Source organism: Pangasianodon hypophthalmus, chromosome 4 (genome assembly GCF_027358585.1).
Source record: "Pangasianodon hypophthalmus isolate fPanHyp1 chromosome 4, fPanHyp1.pri, whole genome shotgun sequence".
In the NCBI taxonomy this organism is placed as follows: Eukaryota; Metazoa; Chordata; class Actinopteri; order Siluriformes; family Pangasiidae; genus Pangasianodon; species Pangasianodon hypophthalmus.
The window spans coordinates 15694734-15709923 of NC_069713.1; the positions used below are offsets into that span (position 1 = coordinate 15694734).

The 15190-nt window shown below is 37.5% G+C and overlaps 1 long non-coding RNA gene across 2 annotated transcripts in view; it reads left to right on the forward strand.

Annotated features, from left to right (window-relative positions):
- LOC117597182 (uncharacterized) overlaps positions 1-14207 on the forward strand; it is a 34573-nt gene extending 20366 nt beyond the window's left edge. The window contains exons 2-4 of one of the 2 annotated variants that reach the window (XR_008301573.1): positions 12380-12484; positions 13429-13559; positions 13764-14207. This is a non-coding gene — a long non-coding RNA (uncharacterized LOC117597182). The remainder of the gene's footprint in view (positions 1-12379; positions 12485-13428; positions 13560-13763) is intronic. The other variant, XR_008301574.1, reaches the window with a different exon arrangement.
- The last annotated feature ends 983 nt before the right edge of the window (positions 14208-15190 follow it).

Consider the following 15190-nt stretch of genomic DNA (forward strand, 5'->3'; position numbering starts at 1 on the left):
CAGTAGGCTATTTTGGTAATAAAACTAGCTAGCTGGCTAACTGCATATTCAAAGTATATTAAAGTACTATTATAATAATATCTGCTAGTGTTAGCTAGCTTTATCTACCTTGTCTGTGTATTATTCCCACATACCTGCACTCCTCTACCTTCTAACCATGCAAAATCAATGGTCAAGGCATATCATAACCATAATACTAATTAAACTGTTATATTCACTAGACTAGAAACATAAAGAATATATCTATTATATTTCCCCTATATCATTTATCATCTAATGTTGCTATTACTTCACTATAGTAATATACACACAGTATACCTATAGTATGGTAAATTATTTCCATGAACAACTGGTGCTCCTTATACTTGCTCAATTACACTGGACAATTATAATTTTTTTGGTTCAAAGGCAAAGATGCTTGTGTTTTGTCTAGGATAATTCTCTATTGTATTTCTCTCCACATTTATATTGATTGTCTTTGTATTACTTCTTATTAAGTATGGATAAGAACATTTGACAAATGACTCAGTGTAAATATAAAGATAATTTATGCTAATCTGATTGCATGTGTTTGTGTATGTCTAAAGAATGTAGATGAAAATAATAGAATTATTTTCCTGTGGGGCATAAGGTAATAGCCTTTGGGAATTGAACCAACAAAAACGATCTCACAGTCAGCAATTCAGCATAAAAATGACTTTGCTGTGTTGTGTTGTAAACACATTTATTCACAGGGTTGTTAGTGAATTTTGTTAATACATGTAATTTGTACAACAAAGGATGTATTATTTTAATAATTTTTTTTCTGACAAAAAATTATGGATTATTTGTTCTCTGAGGGCAAAAAATCCCATGATCTGTATCTAGCCTGTAGCTTATGGTATTCAGAGGACACCAGCTATAGTGCAATACTGACTGAATAGAAAGTTCTTCCTATGCATGTACAGTATATCAGAGTGCTAGTTTCAGAACATGAATCTTATATATTGTGTAAACATATAATGTATGAATATATAATGTTTGTAATATTAAACAGTAATGTCAATCCTTCTTATCCACCCCTTGAATATACCCTTTAAGTCCCTCCAGTTCATAAGTCTGCGGTTATAGAAAGTTATTTTGAAATTAATTCTAATCTTATCCATTTCATGGTTTAATGTCAACTCAGTTACACATTCAAATATAAGGTATATGCCATCTTTCTATTGGTTTTAGGTTTTAAAACAACCTAAAAATGCCTGTGGAGAAATTGCATTAATTAAATATGCACATTTGATTTACTTTAATTCCTTGCATTTCGTAATTGCGTTTACAGTTTGAAACAGTGATAGCGACATATTTGGTGTCCCTCATCCAGACCCACCCTTTAAATATACTGTAGTTGTCCAGAAATGTTACTAGTAAACTCATAGAGTAAGGACCAGGTGCAGCAGTAGTAAATGAAATAGTGAAGGACTATCAGGATAAGAAAGAAAGGCTATGAGAGAGAGAATGTGAGAGACAAATGAAGAATTTCTTTTAATCATAAAACAAAGAAAGAAGAGTCAAAGAAGGTGTGAAAGAGAGAGAGAGAGAGAGAGTTATGGCAAACATGCTAATTCTGAATGAAAGGAGTGCTAAATTAAAAGACGACAGGCTGGAAAAGAGCAGGCACAAACAGCCATGGGTAGCAGCAGACTCATTGTGGGGTTTTTATTCTTGCCACATTGCATTAATGGAGTGTAGGGACCCATCTGTGCTTTGAAACTAGGAGTGTGTCTGGTCTCAGGCGCGGCAGATTCATTCTCTTCTCGGTTAATTAACTAGAAAGGTAATTTCTTAAAGAAAAATGCCACTACTGTGTACTGTAGCTACAGTAGGAAGGCAACTAACTGCTTTTATGCTACTAAATGAGAAACATGTTTTGAGCTGATTATGTTTTGTTTTCTAGCCATTGCCCTTTTGGTGAACTCAATTTGGTTATTTTTTGATTGCTGATTTTTTTTTAAATGGAAGAAGACATGTTTGATATTTCACTCCTTTTGATTTCTTCCACTGTATTCGTCTTTGCTCTGATCCTCTCTCAGGTCACTCTGAATCTTTTTTTTTTTCTTTCTAGATGTTGGATTTTCCCATTGATTTTTCACTTGCCTCGACACACAAAATCTACAAAGCAAGAACAAGGGAAACATGGCACATCTGAGAAAGGTGCTCAGTAGATTCTGATTCAAGTTGCTGCTATGTTATTCCCACCCGCTGTCGTCCGTCCAAAGTCGGTCATGGTCCACACACATAGCCTCTTTTATCTCCAGTTTCTCAAAAGACTCCCCTGCAACTCATGTAGAGCAAAGCAACACTACTAGCTTACTTCAAGGTGACACAAACTCATACAAACCCATTGCCAACATTTCCAGCAAATTCTCCAAAATCTGTACGATAAGTTGTTCAGTAAAAGAAGCAGAAATACTGTCAGTCAAAGGACTGACAGAATACAAATTTTTTGTAATCAATAATGTGTGAAAAGTCTCACTTTTCTGTGAAATGTATTAGTTATATAGGAGAAACTCCTAAAATCATGTAATGAGCACATAAATGAAAAGGGCTTTGGCACTTTCTTATACATTTATACATTTTACTTGTTTATTTCATGGATGGTGATCTAAAGGACAACACTGTCCTATTGATTGACATTTCAGTTAATTAAACTGCAGTGTAGCATGAAACTTACAGAGGTGGGAGTGAAAAAGAGACATTCAAAATACTTGCCACTGCAGTGCACATACTTATAAATAGCTTGTATCTTTAAGAGTTCATGACATGCACGTATAGACAATAAGTTATTAAACATGATCAAATATAGATGTCTTAAAAATGTGACAAATGTCTTGTTTTTTAACATTTCAGCTTCTATTGTAGTCACTAATTTAGATAGATAGATAGATAGATAGATAGATAGATAGATACAGTCCCCTCCGAAAGTATTGGAACAGCAAGGCCAATTCATTTGTTTTTGCGCTACACTGACAACATTTGGGTTTGAGAGCAAAAGATAAATATTAGACGATAGATCAGAATGTGGCTTTCATTTCCTGATATTTACATCTAGAAGTGTTAGAACATCTAGAACATGGCACCTTTTGTTTGAACCCACCCATTTTTCAAGTGATCAAAATACTGGAACATGTGACTAACAGGTGTTTCTTGTTGCCCAGATGTGCCCTGTTAGATTGATTGTTTAAACAGTTAATAGCTCTGAATATCTACTCTTGGTTTCAGCCCTAGGATTTGCCTGTGAAGACTGCATTTGTTGTTGAAAAAGGATAAATCAACATGAAGACCAGAGAGCTGTCTGTGGGAGAAAAGCAAGCCATTTTGAAGCTGAGAAAAGAGAAAAAAATCCCTCAGATTGCATTGGGCATAACAAGCAACTGATGACACAAACGTTGTGAGAGCTGTGAAGAAAAACTCAAAAACAAGAGTCAGTGACATCACCAACAACCTCCACAGGGCAGGGGTGAAGGTATCACGATCCACTGTTTGAAGAAGACTTCGAGAGCAGAAATATAGAGGCCATACCACAAGATGCAAACCATTCATCAACAGTTATTATCAGAAGGTCTAATATGAATTCACAAAGAAATATACTGATGAGCCACAAAGTCCTGGAACCAAAATTAACCTCTACCAAAGTGAAGGAAAGGCCAAAGTGTGGAGAAAGTAAGGGTGTGTTCATGATCCAAAACATACAAACTTATTGTCATGACTTGGGCTTTCATTGCTGCTCTGGCTTCATGGCTTCTGGAATGGGCGCACTAATCTTTATTGATTATGTAACTCATGATGGTGGCAACAGAATCAATTCAGAAGCCTACAGAAATGTTCTGTGTTCCAGTTTACAGAGAAATGCATGCAATCTAATTGGGAGGAACTTCATCCTGCAGCAAGACAATGACCCAAAACACACTGTCAACATCAAAGTACTTCATCAGGAGACAAAAGTGGAAGGTCTTAGACTGGCCAAGTCAATCACCAGACCTTAACTGAATTAACTGCATTTCACCTCCTGAAGAGGAGACTGAAGGGAGAACCCCCCCCCCCAAAAAAACAAAACAAAAAACAAAGCAACAAAAAAGAAGAATGCAGAAGTTTGATGTGAGTGGGTCACTGCCTTGATGCAGTTATCAAGGGATACGCAACCAAATACTAAGTGTTATTTACTTTCATATACTTTAAGACTGTCTGTTCCAATATTTTTGCTCACCTAAAAATCGAGTAGTCTGCCACCAAAGGTGCCATGTTCTAAGTTATTAACACATCTAGAGCCAAATGTCAGGAAATGACAGCTGAAATTCTGCTCTATCGTCTCTATTGCCATTCCAATACTTTTGGAATACATTCCAATACTTTACTGCAGAAGCCTACTTCCATTAAAAAAAAAATTTATCTAAGGAAAAATAGTGCCTTCTAGCACCCTAAGGATTTACCACCCTTGGGAAACCATTGATCATTATGTATGTGAAGCAGGTTAGTTGCTGTTATTACTTACATTATTGAATTCATTCGCCTGCCAGTCCCTTTTTTTTTTGTCTTTCTCAAAAGTAAGACAGAAAAAAATGGAGCAAGTCATGCTACTGAGAAACCAGAAAGTGCAAAATCTTGCATTATGAAGACTTTCCCTTGGCAGAAAACTTACTGACTCTTAAAATCACTTGCACTCAAGACAAATGTCTTTCCATAAACGTTAAATAAACGTCTTCATTCACCATATTAAAATTTCTTTTTTTTTCTTTGTTAAATAACATTTTTAGTCTGTTTACTATTAGTCTTACATTATTTGGGGAATTCAAGTGAATTAGCTGTTACCATTGAAACGCTAACCTATTAGAATGAGTGCACTTATATAAACCTGTGATTCACATTACAGCTGGCACTACTGCTGTTGTTACAGAAAATTAATCACCACTCAGATGCTACTGTTGGCTAAACTCTCCCAAAATGAATTTAGGGCCCTAATATTTTATGGTTAGCAATGCGACTATAAGACATTTTCACTAAAAAAATATGTAGGTTATACGTACAATTCAAAATTCCCATCATTGCCTTTCTCAGTGGTTGTGTCTGGGCTGCAGTCTCAGTCAGGCTTCAGTGATGTGCTATGATTAATTGACTTTGAGGGTGAGGCTTTGGCTTCCGCTGACTAGGCGCTGGGACCATATGCTAATTGCGTTAGCGTGGCAGGAGGCAGCGTGTAAATGCTTGCGAGGGCAGTTGTACGCTCTCTGGAGGGCTGGGGCAGGAGCAATCGTCCTGACAGCAAGTGTGTGAGGGGCTGAAAGGGTTGAAATGAAGGTGGAACATTATGTCCCCCTCCTGCTGAGAGATATTTTGATGTGCTGGTGTCTGACATTAACAACTGAGTCAAAGCATGAAAAGAAGACAATGGAGATGCGACGTTTCAAGGGCAGTTCATGCTTTTTACACACACATAAAGCCTTCTTTTCAGTCATGCTGGATGTTAATTAGCTAATTGTTGTCCAATATGACTAAATGCCACAAGCCACTGGACAATGTTGGAAATAATGTTGCTTTTCCAGAAACTACGGACACACTAAAACTTTGCACCAACAAATATAAAGCTTCAAAAGAAGGGTTATCTGTAAATCCAGTTGCACTGATCTTTAAACCTTGTTTAAAAATAACCAGAATTGGTTTTAGTTTTATAGTAAATCTAGATGAACTTTTAGCTGAGGTAGTTTAAATGTCAGAAATGACAGCATATATGAGATAGATTAAGGAAAATGAAACAGTTCATCAAAAGGAATTTCTACTGGTTATATTTACTCAAAAGGCAAGAAATTTATTGATGTTTATTGAAAATTATTCATGTTTATACTATTTTAGACAGGAAAATGCATCATGATGGACAATCATAAGGTTTATTTACTGGTTCATTAATCAGTGTTTAAAGTTAAGTGTGTTTATCTTTACTTTGTAGCAGTATTCTTTCTTTTTCTGTATTCTTATTTCTTTACTAAGCTAATCCACTTATTCAGTCATGTCTGGATGTACTGTACACTATATGGACAGTATAAAAGAAAGAATGTGAACACCTGACCATCACACCCATATGTGCCCATTCCGAAACCATGGGCATTAACATGTAGTTGGTCCCCCTTGGATACTGGAACATGGCTGTGAAATTTCATCCCATTTCATCCCAAAGGTGTTCAGAGGGCTTGAGGTCAGGGCTTGGGCCACTGGAGTTCTTCCACATCAACCTCGAATCATGTCTTTATGAACCTTGGTCTGTGCACAGGGGCATTGTCATGCTGGAACATCTTTGGGACCCTTAGTCCCAGTGATTCTAACTTTGTGGCAACAGTTTGGGGAATGCCCTCATATGGGTAAGATGGTCATGTGTCTACATACTTTTGGCCATATAATGTATTTCTGATATACTGTATGTGCTGTTCGTTCATTCATTCATTCATTCGTTCGTTCATTCATTCATTCTCAGTAACCATGTTATCCTGTTCAGGGTTGCAGTGGATCCAGAGTCACTGGGCATGAGGCCGGAATATACCCTGGATTGCTGGCAACCATCACACATGCATTCACACCCTCATTCACACCTAGGGGCAATTTAGCATAACCAGTCTACCCACCAGCATTTTTTGGAAGGTGGGAGGAAACTGACATGGACACAGGGAAGACATGCAAACCTTTGCACACCTCAGGCTCAGACTGGGGACCCTGGAGCTGTGAGATGGCAACAATACCACTGTGACACTGTGCTGCTGCATATATGCCCTGTGATTACCTAAAATTACACTTACATCAACAAATCCTCTGTTATCTCTAAACTCAGTTCAATACCACTCTATGTTTAAAAGCCGACATTTGTGACTAAGAACAAATGCTAAAGCTTACTGGTGTTTGCCTCTGATTTGATTCAGCACTGCTTGTTCTGAAGGGTCACACCAGTCACCCACAGTCAGATAGGGCCAAAGGGCCTGTTTCTGCAGCCCACATTCTGACCTCCATCTCTCTGACTGAATCCAATTATCGGAGAACAGGCAGCTGCAAGCCAATAGGATTAGTTAATTCTCGTGTTGATTTGTTGTGGTTCATGTGCCGGGGTTCGACTTCTCGTCTTAATGGATATTAATGGATATTTTTTTAAGGCAGAGGAATAAACTGTTGAATCAACCGCATCAACTGCATCAACTGAGAGCACATGCTAATTTTACCTAATGCAAAGTCAGTGTATAATGTACTGAAGTCTCAGCAGTGTCGGCCAACAGACTGTTGAATAGTCTGTAATGGCATTTTACAAATACAAACATATAACGTAACAGGAACTGAAGCAGGCTAAAACCTTGTATGGAATATCAATGTTCATTTTTTTTGACATATAATGTCTTCTCTAAACACTGTGAAAGCATGTGATTATGGCATTGGCAAAATGTTACTTTGTCCCCTTCTTCTCTGGTTTGTACGATATGAAATGTGGCTCATACCTTTTATGTGCAATTACTTCCTTTGTGTAATTGCACATAAAAGGTACAAACCACCTTTCATATCCCACTTACCCGGCTTTTTTGACTCTGACTTTCCCTTTTCTTCTTTTGTCACTGCTAAATGGTTGCACAATTGCATTTTAAAGGCTTTTTTTTTCCCATTTCCCCATCCACCCTGAGCCACCCACCCACACACACACTTCTTTCCACTCTTTCTTAGGGTTCTTCTCTCTTTTCCCTGCATTTATTTCAGACACATTTTCCAGATGCAATTAAGTTTGTTCTTTTTGACCCAAAGAAATGGAAAAAAACAGTACTTTTTAGTTCTTGCATTTGATTCTTTAGTATTAATTTGTGCTAATGGATGGTTTATTCGTTCTTTCTTAAGGAGGAAAGATGAATGGTGACACCATTTACTGGACTTTCAGTTTGGTCATTATTCACTTGGGTTAGAAAACAAATGACAGACATGTGAATGCACAGTTAGCAAGAACACATTTATTTAAAACACCCTGTGGTATTGGATTTTATGTTTAGGTTTTGTAAAGTGAGATAATAGTGAGTTACCTGTGTCCTTTCAAATGTAGGCCAATGGTGTATTATTGAATAACTTGAACAAATCTTTGCAATTTATGCACATATTCCGTGATTTAATTTTGCATGTACTACAGTCAGAGATACTACACCAGCCGTAAACCATAATCTATTAAAAAAAAAAAAAAAACGCATACACGTACTGTGTACACATTAGCTTATCAACTCAAAGCTGCGTTGTAACGAGACACACTCACGGTCAGATGAAGAATGGAACTAAGATGTCCTTGCAGCCTGAGGTTGAACTGTCTCAGGTGGGAAATATGCGCTGATCCTATCATAATTCCCTATCATAACTGTGTTATTTTTAAACCTTATATTTCAGGGAATAATAGAGATGGAGCCCACAAATGTCATTATTTCTGCCTAATAACCGTGTATTTTGAGAGCACGCACACAACCATGACACACATTAGACTGGCAGCCCCTACTGGTCTGAATCATTCTAAATTCAGCAAATTAATGAATCAAGAACCAGTTAGCAGCAATTAGTAAGTTTATATAAGATCCAAAGTGCACTAGATACATTTCAACCCCACAGGATAAAACAGCATGTTTAAAACACTATGGTTAGAGGTATAGATGCTCACTGCTTTGAGAGTTGGAAAAATTGCCTTGAGTGTGAGTAATGTATGATACCAAACACTACAATTCTGCTAATTTATTTTAAATATGTAATTTGCCTATACATTGTGTATTTAGTCATTATGTGTTCGCCTGTGTTTGGTATATACAGTATATTCCTAGTGAATACTCATAGCACAAGCAATCTCCTTTTGCCAGCTGAGAGTTCATGTATCCCAAAATGCCTTGGGCTTCTTCACTCATAAATAACAGGCGGCCAGGCAGATGACCATAAACTGTGACATGCCTCCCATACTTCCTGGCCCCATGAAGAGCTGAAAAAAAAAAAAAAGAATGATAGCAGAGGCAGCAGAGCAGAAGGAAAAAAAAAAACAAAACAAAGCACTTTGATCATAGCTGAAATACATTTTGCTGGCTTTTATCTAGGGGAATTGATTTTATGGCATCCATAACCTTCTACAGCACTGAACTTCGAAAAGAACCTTGGAGTGATACTGAACCTTGCTGTCAGGAGAAATCCAAAAGGCTTTGAGCTGACATTTTTATTCCTTACTTTCCTCTCTCTCTCTCTCTTTCTCTCTCTCTATCTCTCTTGCTCCTTTTTCTTCTATACATGAGGGAAAATGCTAATTCTCATGGAGGAACAGTTGGAAATTCGCTTGCCTCAGTGGCTTTGGGTTTGGGAGCTTGAGATGGATATAATCCATACTGTTACATTGGCTCCATTGTAAATACAATTTACATGCCACATAATGCAGATTCTGAGTATCATTCTGTGTATCATACAGTAATATGGGTGTCACTCCTGACAGCATTTTTCATGTTCCTTTTCCATTGCAAATAAGTGCCTGCCTGGTGAGCTGTGAAGGGCAGAGTGAAGCTTTTGGCCAAGATGCATGACTTTCAAACATGCAGACACCCGCTGTCTTATTTCTGCATTAACAAGAGTGCCATTGCAGAGGTGTGTGTGTTCACAGTGGAGTGAACAATTTTGCACCATAGTGATCCTCCAGATTTCTCCCTCTTTCCAATTATTTTAAGGAAATGTGTGTGTGTGTGTGTGTGTGTGTGTGTGTGTGTGTGTGTGTGTGTGTGTGTATGTATGTGTGTGTGTGTGTGTGTGTGTGTTTGTGCAAGAGAAATTCCTCATGACCCCAAGGCCATCTAATAAAACAACATGCCTATAAAAAGGGGCACACAGCAGGATTACAAGTCTGAGAGATGGATGATATATGAAATGTCGCCTTCTGAAAATCAACCAGCACAAGCATGAGCAGGAATGATAGATATGATTGGAACACACTATGACATTTTTTTTAGATTTTAAAATAAAAAAAAGATTCATTGTTAATATTTATCTGAAAAATAACTTTAGTCACGAGCAGCTGTCTATCTGCCTCTCTATATTTCTGAAACTTCGTGACAGCTGAAAGAGAGCTGAACATTATTAATTCTGTCTTTTGATTTGTCAGGCACTCTGAAGGGAGCTGGTGTCAGTCTACAGAGCTGAGATTAAAAGATCTTCTTCATCTCAGTCCTGCTGACTCAGACACTGTCACATCCTAGAGGGCACCATGGAAGGGTGAAAAACATGCATGCAAATGCAGAAATGTGTGCACAAATTTTTACACACTCAGATCTGTGCTGTCAGTAGTATGGAGAGTTTTCCAGCACTACAGTAGCAAACAACTTTGCGATGACAAACAATACAATAGTTCAAGTTTTAAAAACTTTTAAGTATTTGGTAGACTAATCTTACATTCACATTAGCAAGAAACAAAGAGACAAACGTTCACATTATGTTCACGTTTGCAAGAGACAAAGAGACAAAATTGATTTCCACAATTCTATTCAAATTAGGTATGATATTGTAAAGTGACACAAATCCAAACAATGGCTCAAATGATTCTTCGGATAAGTCCTATGGCATGTGTGGTCTGACATTAATACAATCCCTCACTCACAGTAGTTTAGTTTAGTTCATACCTGCTATCAGTTTCCATTTACTCTTTGACACACAAAAATGGAAGGAAAACATATAACTGTGGTTTCATCTTATCCTGCCATATCTGACCACTCTTTAAATCTGAATAGAGATATTATGAAGAAAAATTTAAGCTTAGAAGGAAGTAGAAGAGATTGTTGGATTGTTGAAGAGAGTGTTTCTTGTGAGTTTACATAGCGAGTATATTTATCTTGCTTTGCTAATCTGTCAATGAAGCAAGTCTGAAGCCTAGAACATAATATTAAATCAAACAACCAATTTTCACACTGATTAGTGCATTATATTATTTGTTGTTTAACTAGTTATCTTTAGAAGCTACAGTATAAAAAGCTACTACCATTTTTCATCGGAACACTGAGCAGTGCATACCCACAAGTAATGGTTGCTACATGCTCACAAGAGACAAAATGCAAGTGACACGAGCAACTTGTCACTTGCTAGTTGGAATGTTGGGTAACATTGTGTTGACATTGACATGGCTCTAGAGTGCATTCAGAAATAATTCAGACAGCTTGGATTTTTTTTTTCCTCATTTTATTATATTACAGGCTCACTATCAAATAGATTTGTCCTCATTAATCTGCAAACATATTCAATAATAAAAAAAATTATGAGTACGTTTTCATAACCTTTTGTAAATTTATGACAAAAAAAAAAATCATATTTACGAAAGTGTTCTTCTTTCACTCAGGACTTTGTTGAAGCACCAACTGTAGCTTTCTATTAGTCTTCTTTGGTTTGATGCTACAAGCTTGGCAATTCTTTGGGCTGGGTTTTTTCCCCAATCCTCTCTGAAGAACCTATCAATCTCTGTCAGGATGGATGAGGAGCATTGTAGAAACACTATATTCAGGTCTCTCCAGAGATGTTCAAGTGGGTTTGAGTATGGGCCCAGATGGGTCATTCACAGATTTCTCCCAAATCCACTCCTGCACTGTGTTGGCTGTGGTCAGATCATTGTCCTGTTAGAAGGGGAACCTTTGCTCCAGTCTCTGGTCCTGATGGTCAGAGACATGCATAGAATTCACACTTGTTTCTTGTAAAGCACACAGAACCAAAAATACCAATGCATTGTCTGTAGCCTAATGTTTTGTGGCTTACTTGTACATGAACTTGAAAACCTGTGATGTAAAAACATGGGGCCTGATGTACGCACATGAGCCGCAACAAAAAATGTGACTTAATGCTGCCACAAAGTGCACCTGTAATGCATCTGACATTAACATTCAGCTTACTAAGGCTGTAGCTCATCATGTAAACTGCACCTAAATGCACTCTGCGTGAGATGCAAATTGCGGTTTGCCACTGTACAGTTGTGGAAATGGTAAACGTCAGAGCCATCAAAAAGCTCGGGACTTGAGGAAATGCAAGCTCAGTAAGAAAGAGATAAATGTGTTAATAAATAAAGTTCTTATTAAATGAAGACTCTGGTGTCAGCACAAGTAAACGATGTGGAAAACATTAATACAGCTGATATGCCAATTGGATTTTACTCTAATGAAAGACATTTCATGCTTTAGAGCTCTTTTTTTCTTAAATTTGCTACTCTATAAACTGGACAGTGCTCTGTAGTGCATTTTTTTGGGTCACACATCCACATCTTGATCTATACAAAGGATTGCTCTTCTTTGTATTCTATCTTTTTTTCTCTCGTTTGTGTTTTTTCACCTTTTTTCACTATGTTTTTTTTTTTTAGAGACAGCAGATTTTCATCGGCTCTGCCCAAAATCCTCCATCAGGAAGTGACAGTAAACATAGCATCCTCAATATTTTGGTATGGCCAACCTTGACCTTATTCAGTGTAAGAGCAATATGTTCAACTATTCTTCTTCCTTCATTAGTAATAGTTTTACATGTGAAATGTGTAAGAGAAGGTTGTTGCATATAGCAATAGTTCTTTCACAAAGATCCTAAATGGTCTCGTATTATTACACATTTTATCATATATTTATGAGAATGAATGAAAGAAAAATGTACAATATATAGACAAAAGTTTATGGACATCTGACCATTACACCCATATGTGGACCTTCCCTAAACTGTTGCCACAAATTTGGAAGCTCGCAATTGTATAGAATGTCTTTGTATGCTGTAGCATTACAATTTCCCTTCACTGGAACGAAGAGGCACAAACCTGTTACGGCATGACAATGCCCCTGTGCACAAAGCGAGCTCCATAAAAAAGTGGTTTGCCAAGGTTGTAGTGGAAGAACTCAAGTCCTTCACAGAGCCTTGACCTCAACCCCACTGAACACCTTTGGGATGAATTGGAATGCAGACTGAGCCCCAGGCCTCCTCATCTAGCATCAGTGCCTGACCTCATGTGCATAAATCTGTACAGTCATGTTCCAAAATCTAATGGAAAGCCTTCCCAGAAGAGTAGAAGTTATTGTAACAGCAAAGGGGGACTAAATCTGGAATGAAATGTTCAAAATGCACATTGGGTGTGATGGTCAGGTGTCCACATACTTTTGGCCATATAGTGTATCTGCAGTCCAAAAAGATCTCAATTCTCTGGGAATGAAAAAAAAAAAGCTTAATTGCCAACAAACTGGTAGCTTTAATTCAGTAACATGAGCTTTATTCAATTCCACATGTGCAGGGTGTTTTTGACATAAGACATTTGTGATTTGCCAAACAGGAAGATGCTTCTTCTCCTACATCTTTTTTCAATTATCACAAAATGTGGCTCACAACATGATGAGATCAACCTGAACAAAACATGTTTCTTTTTGCTTTTTCTAGGACTGTTTGACCATAGCATGCTAACGAATTTGACAGCAAAGTTACCAAACAGGAAGTGAGGGCATATCTCAGCAACAGTGTGATCTACTGAGACCACACTTTGTATGTGACTAAAGGACCATGTTCTAAAGGTAGTGGTTTTGTCTAAATTAGGCGGTGCTATAATTCACAAATTGAGAACTGTACCTAACATTTGAGCCAGTTAACATCAAATTACGATTCTTCTTTCTGATGATTTCTTGGCAGGTGCTGAGTGTTCTTGAGATTGTTATTTGTAAAACAGCAAGTTGGCCATTTTGAATTTTAACAAAAACTTTTTTTTCTTCTTTACACAGAAACATTGTCTACTAATACCATTGTATTATCAGACCATGCTGGCAAAAACATATTTCTTGGATTTTTGATATTCAACAAAGCTTGTCCATTACATGTGACCAATTTGAACGCAAAGTCACCAAACAGGCTGTGAGGCCATATCTCAGCAAGGACTTTACATTATTTCCATCATTTATTTAGTATATCTTCGTAGGAACCAGCACTGATGGTCCCAATGGCTTCTGGTTTATTTCCATTGTAAAGGGGTGGGGCCATAAAGTGCTTGTCCCCTTAATCATGGCTTCAGCTATATTTTATTTTTCATATTTCTTTTAAAACTTGTGTGATGATTGTAGGCTCATGGATTGGGATATCAAAGTCAAATTTATTCAGTTGTCATATATATGACATATTTCCTCACACAGTTATTTTTCTACTACGTCCTGCTTTTTATTCAACTGTAAAGTGACATCAATTTGGAGAAATTTGTAGTTTGAATAAAATGAATCATGTTCATGTTCATTGTCTGTTGGCTTTTATCTGCATGTGTCTTTTTTTTTTATTCCTTTCCATTTTTTCATGTGGTTTACTCCTGTTAAATGACTCGTGCATAAAGCAGAGTGAGTAAAATTAATTCCTGCACTATGTGCATTCAGGATCAAAAAGGAGGGCAAGCAAAAGCCATCTCCGCTTCAGTGATTGAACTCCAAAAGACAGGCAAATAGAAAGTTGATGGAATGCTGATGAATCGGATAATTGGGGATTCTTGGCAGAGTCTGTCGAGTTGCTCTGGGCATAGAAGTTATCTACTTCATCTGCAATCGACAGCCAATAGGGAGAAGAAGACAGTCAGGCAAATAAAGAGGAACAATTGAAAATGAGAGACAAGCATCTAGGGTAAAGCCTGCTTGATAACCTAAAGCACTTTAAAAGTGCTCAAGTGATGTCTTAAGAATGTTGACATTGTTGTTGTATTGGAGCCTAAGCGTCCTCAATTCAACCAGCTAAGATTGCAGCCAGAGATTGTTCAGGGTGTCTATTTATACATTTAGGAGATATTTCACTGAGGTGAAGGTTAAAGCCCTTTCTCTCTATAGTGGTTTGGGATGTGGTGTTAAAGGTGATCTCACAGCTCAAAAATTTCATCAAAACTTTTCTCCAGCCCAATAGAAACCCAAACCAAGTATCTGCTGCTTTCTGTCCCTTCTCACCCCTCACGTCCTTCAAATATCAGCAAGTGGTGTAAAGTTTCGGGTCCAGCTTACTACCTTCCATTTCAAAATCACAAGAACAAGTGGGAATGTATCATGTGGGATCTCTTCTTAGTCTCATAAGTATTTAAGAGAGCACATCAAACAGCTTATATTTGTGAAAACTTGTAAGGCAACCTGAGAGTGCATTCTGTGGATGGCCTGAGGGCAGGAGTGCTTAGTGTCATATTAACAGT